We start from the raw sequence: 6,111 nt of genomic DNA, 5'->3' as shown, positions 1-6,111 counted from the left end.
AACCGTTGCAGTCTGTCAGTCATATAATGGCAGTCAATGGGCTCCACGGCTTTGAGAGTCAAAAAAAACAAACACAGACAAAACCAAATTAAACCCTGCAGCTCGTGACGACGATGACGCGTTCACAACATCCAGCGCGTGACGCGTGTACGTGCTCTGGCATAGTAGACGCATGAGCGAAAGCGATCTGTCGCATGTATACATCACTCATTGGATGTTGTGAACATTGCGGTGGATCAGAGGTAAAAAGTGATATAAATACTGTTCAGTTTCTTGCACAGACCGATCGTTTCGTGTCTTAAGACCTCAATGTATTGTCACGAGCCGCAGGGTTTAATTTGGTTTTGTTTGTGTATGTTTTTTTTACTCTCAAAGCAGTGATTCCCATTCACTTCCATTATAAGACTGACAGACTGCAACGGTTTGAGTTAAAAATCTCCGTTTGCGTTCTACTGAAGAAACAAAGTCACCTACATCTTGGATGCCCTGGGGGTAAGCAGATAGACATCAAATATTCATTTTTGGGTGAACTATCCCTTTAAGATGCATGTACGGGCACATACACTTTCTTGCCAAAAGTATTGGGACACACCCTTCTAATGAACAGGTTTGACTACTTTAGTAATTTCTCATTTTCAGTAAAAAAAAGCATATAATGCTATTCTAGGGAATTGTGTGCTTCTAATTTTATACCAATAGTTTGAATAGGATCATTTTCTATTCTAAAACAACAATGACTCTGTGTGTAATGCAAGGTAAAAAAAAAAAAAAGATGGATTCAGTCAGTGTGGAAGAACTTGACTGGTCTGCAGAAAGCCATTCATGTATTTAAAAATTGTATTTCCATCTTTGTTTCCACAGTTTTGGAAGAGTCTAAAATTATTGTACGCATATGTACAAGTCATTGGTGTTTGGTGATGAGTTTTATTGAGTTTTCCCAATACTTTGGGCAATATAGTGTATGTTTGGTGCGGTAGGGGGCCCAATCTCATATTCTTTCAAAGGGCCCAAAATTGCTAGCGGCGCCCTTGAGTACAAGATATGCCGTAACTACCATCACAGTTGTTAAATAAACACAAATTATTTACAATTTATTTGGTCATCTTTATTACCTACAAATACAAAAGCAACAGTTATTCATTTTCATGTTGGATTATAATATTCTTCCAATACTTGGTACTGTGGCCATCTTCTCTTCATCTGCTCTTCATTGTTTTGCTGTTGGCTGAGTTATAGTCAAATGTTAATGTCATTACTCTAAATAAGAAATATAACAGTTTGGATTAGAGAACATTTAACTATGTGAAAAGAGCTTTAGACTATTTGGGTAAAGCTGCTGCACAATGAAATAGACACTGAATGATATGTATTTAATATGTCCAATGTTTAAATCATGTAGCCTACACCCATGAACCTTTTATGCTTAAAGCTTTACCTGATTGAATTATGTTTTCATACTTCATTTATTCTCCATGCATCCTTTTTTTGGCCTGTGGGATACCATAAAATTTAATATTAGTTTAAAAACGTACCGTCCTGCCAGTTTTCACCTCTGATAATATAACAGTGATTAAGAATTAAGCTGCATTTACACTGGCACAAAAATCAGATTTTTTGGCGCACATCTGACACAGATCAGAATTTGTTGCACACGTGTAAACACAAAAAATCTGCACGAGATCCGATTTCTTTGCATCCAATCTGGGCCACTTCCAAATGTAGATTTTAATCGGACACATATCCGATATCTGGACATCTATGTCTAAAAACACGTCCGATTCCTCGCAGAACTCCTAGTGTGAGATTACTCATACTGCTCATAAAGATAGCATTTTAATGCAGGCGTGCTGTATGCACTTGCATTTTATTGAGGCGGGAACTTACATATTGACTTGGAAGTATGCTGTTGCCTTGGTGAATTGTAATTTCGAAGCTCCATTGATCATGACTTTTTAAAGTCATGGTGCACGCACTTAACTCCGAGTCAACATACTCAGAATTGACTGAACTAACTCAAGTTTCCCATCCCAGGGTAAGTAAACTCAGATTTCAAGTTTTAACTCCGAGTTGGTTAATCCTCTTATTAAAACAGGCCACAGAGCTATGTTTTTTTTTTACTCGAAAATGCTTACCATCTGTATAATTCACAAATGCACATTTATTGCTTCTTAATCATCAACATGTCTTTCATTTCTTCCACTGTTCCTATCTCACTCAAGACTGCTGCTGTTACTCCTATTCTCAAAAAACTGAATCTGGATCCTGTAAATCTATCCAACTACCGTCCAATCTCGAACCTGCCATTTGTATCAAAAATCATGGAAAAGACTGTTGCCTCTCAGCTGCAGTCATTTCTAGCTCGCAACAATCTCTTTGATATTTTTCAGTCTGGTTTTCGCTCACGGCACAGTACGGAAACTGCTCTAGTAAAGGTTGTCAATGATCTATTACTTTCTGGAGACTCAGGCAGTTTATCAATCCTTTTATTACTTGACCTCAGCTCAGCTTTTGATACTGTTTGTCATAAGATATTACTATCTCGCCTTGCAGAGGTTGGCATCTGAGGTTCTGCATTATCCTGGTTCTCCTCATATCTCACAGATAGGCAATACTTCATCTCACTGCACAATTCCAAATCTCCCACTGTCTTGCTCAAACAGGGTGTTCCCCAGGGCTCAGTTCTCGGACCATTATTATTCATCCTCTACATTCAGCCTCTTGGCCAAATAATTAGTCGTAATGGTTTTAACTACCACTGTTATGCCGATGACATCCAGATATATACTGCTTGTCAACCAGATTCTACCCATTCGATGGCATCCTTATCTTCATGTGTCAGTGAGTTAAAGGATTGGCTACATTCAAATTTTCTTAGTCTGAACTTGAGTAAAACAGAAATTTTAATAATTGGTCCCCCATCTCTAATAAAAAATAAAATTGATGTTTCTAGCTTTGACCTTGACGCTATTTCTATTTTTCCATCGGCTACTGTTAGAAACTTGGGTATCATTCTAGACCCATCACAGACCTTGGATGACCACATTAGCAAACTCTCCAAAGCTGCTTTTTTTTCAACTACGTCGAATTGCGCAACTTCCTCCTTTCCTCAGTAGAAAAGATGCGGAATCATTAGTGCATGCATTTATTACCACTCGCCTTGACTATTGTAATGCTCTTTTCTCTGGCTTACCAGCTCACTCCATCGTTCGTCTGCAGTACATTCAAAATTCTGCTGCCAGATTTTTAACTTCCACAAAAAAATCTGCTCACATCACCCCTATTCTATTTAATCTTCACTGGTTGCCTGTATCTATTCGTGTGCAATACAAAATTCTTCTGCTCACCTTTAAGGCACTCAATGGTCTTGCTCCCTCCTATCTTTCTGACCTACTTTCTTCGTATATACCTTCTCGCGCACTCCGGTCTTCTAATTCTGAACTTCTTTGTGTACCTAGGTTCCGCCTATCTTCAATGGGCGGCAGGTCCTTCTCTGTTACTGCACCCAAACTTTGGAATTCACTTCCCCTGGCACTCAGAACAGTCACCTCTTTCAGTGAATTCAAATCAAAGCTTAAAACTTATTTGTTTAATCAACACTATCACTAATTTACATTGTGTATTTGTCTGTTTTGTTTTCTATTTCTGTCTTTACTACATAGTCTGTGTTATATGCAACTGCATTATTTGTAACTGAATTGGGCAAATGTCCAATGAAATTGTTTCTTTGTAATCAATATTTGCTGCTTTGGTGTACCTTGTAGAGCGTCCTTGAGCTTGGGAAATGCGCTATATAAATTAAACATTATTATTAATAATAATAATAAATAACGACATAGTCTCTGTGAATACAGTCAGATTAGCTCTGCTGCATGCTAACAAGCACATTCAGAAAGGTGATCTGCAAACATCCACAAAATACAAAGTGCGGTACTTCCGTGGTCGGAATATGAAGTTGAATCATGAACAGTTGGTATTGATCCATCATTTGAGAATTATTTTCGCTACGTGACACATTTTCAGTGAATAGCGACTTGAAGTCAGTCTGTGTTTAAAAGTTTTAAAGAGGTCAGATGATTTGGAAATTTAGCACATAAGTGTATGGACTACTTTAATAATCCAAAAGTGGAATGTGAACACATTATATTCAAGCTTTTTATTGGCGAAGCTAAACAAATTATAAATCTGTCATGCATGTGTGGGTCTGCATGTTTCGTACATGCTAGAATGGAAATTGTGGTGTTGAGGAGTGGCTTGATAAGTTTCTGTGAACTGCTTCAGGTTTTTAGTTTCTCATTCAGAGTTTTCGGGTTGGACACTTCCCATCAGTACCTGGGCTGTATGTAAGTTCACCTCTTTACTCCCTTCCTTTATTATATTTAGATTATATTCAGAGCTGTTCGCACTAAGGTAATTGCAGTGTAATCCATGCAGAAGCATGATAATACTTTGATTTATAGTGTTTTTAAATTAAAAATTCTAGAAGTTGTATTTGTCATTAGCTTGTAGAGATGCTTAAAGTGTTAAAAGTATGTGAATGTGAAGTAATACTTCACAGAAAAGATAACTAGCTTTCTCAGGTGTGTTTTATAAACTATTAAAGCAATCTTACGCATAGATTTTATTCATGTGTTCTATTCAAGTCTCTATTTTTTCTGGATTCAGATCTATCATGAGTGTCATGTTCACTAGCCAGTATTTTCATAGACTCTGGTCTGATTTTAAACATTAGGAGAGAAGCTTAAAGCTGGCTGACAATCCTTAACACATTTAAAGCTGCATTTCAAGTCTGTATGAGCTCTGCTTCCGTTATTGTTATTGGCTTGCTCATATGCGGAGGGTGAACCAACTCCAGGTTAAGCGTAAAAGTACACTCTAAAAAATGCAGTGTTGTTTCAACCCAACTATGGGTCAAATATGGACTAACCCAACTATTGGGTTAATTTTTTTAATTAAATTTTTAATACAAAACTTGGGTTAGTCCATATTTGACCCAAAGTAGGGTTGAAACAACCCAGCATTTTTTAGGGTGTAGCCAATGTGTAATCTATAAACCCGTCTTTTTAGGCAAGTACTTAGTTACAGAGGCTAATAACATATTTTAATATGACTGAATTTGTATTTAACATAATCACAATTTAATAAAAATATGTTGCTAATTGTAACCTTTTCATTTCTACAGTTATTCAAACAATGAATAAATTATGTACAGAAAGCGAGCGAACTTCGATCTATCATGGGTTTAAGCACTCTCAAAAAACAAAACTATATGGTTATAATCAATTAAGCTGTCTACACTGAAATTAATTTCTTACTTACATTGTACGTACATCTGAACATCTTTTTTTATGATGAGAGAATTCGCGAGAGTCTGGAATTCAGTCAGCGAGCGCGCACACTGAACAAAACACTGATGTTTCAGCGATGACTGATCTGAATATCTCTGATTGGCCCATTGCATTCATAAGTTCAACAGCATCGTGTGTTATTGGTTATAATGTGCAATGCTGTAAAAACGCATAAAAAATGGTGCCTGTTGAGTAGCATTTGAAAATGTTAGAGTTTGGTTATAGTAAAAAAAATTAAAAAGTAAGTAAATAAATAAATGATATCAAAACAGGGTTCATGTTGTCATAAAAATATTTATGCTGTTTATGAAATGCTATTCAGTATACTAAGTCTTCGCTTATAAAATGTAACATTGAATTAAATAATTCCTATAACTGATTTCAATTATAATTGTCATGGTTTTTAGCTAACAGATATTCAAGCTCTGCTTTTTGTTGAGATTGTCATATAATTGAGCAAAGTACTGTACATTTTTGTCTATATTCAGATATATATTAATTAAATAAAATTTGTTTTGATTTGTTGTAATTCAATAGAATATATATATTTACATTACATTTACATTTAGTCATTTAGCAGACGCTTTTATCCAAAGCGACTTACAAATGAGGACAATAAAAGCAGTCAAAACTAACAAAAGAGCAACAATATATAAGTGCAAATGACAAGTCTCGGTTAGCCTAACGCAGTACACGTAGCAAGGTATATATATATATATATATATATATATGACCCTGGAGCACAAAACCAGTCATAAGTAGCACG

General features: G+C 36.0%; 1 protein-coding gene across 1 annotated transcript in view; it reads left to right on the top strand.

Moving 5' to 3' along the window:
- The first annotated feature begins 4,309 nt into the window (after window positions 1-4,309).
- LOC107679140 (collagen alpha-4(VI) chain-like) overlaps window positions 4,310-6,111 on the top strand; it is an 11,871-nt gene continuing 10,069 nt past the window's right edge. The window contains exon 1 of the mRNA XM_016474599.1: window positions 4,310-4,340. The gene's annotated coding sequence lies outside the window, so the exon portion shown is untranslated. The remainder of the gene's footprint in view (window positions 4,341-6,111) is intronic.

The sequence above is a fragment of the Sinocyclocheilus anshuiensis genome, unplaced genomic scaffold (genome assembly GCF_001515605.1).
Source record: "Sinocyclocheilus anshuiensis isolate Anshui unplaced genomic scaffold, SAMN03320099.WGS_v1.1 scaffold300, whole genome shotgun sequence".
Taxonomy (NCBI): domain Eukaryota; kingdom Metazoa; phylum Chordata; class Actinopteri; order Cypriniformes; family Cyprinidae; genus Sinocyclocheilus; species Sinocyclocheilus anshuiensis.
Note: the sequence above shows the minus strand (reverse complement) of the source record. Positions and strands in the feature narration are given on the sequence as shown.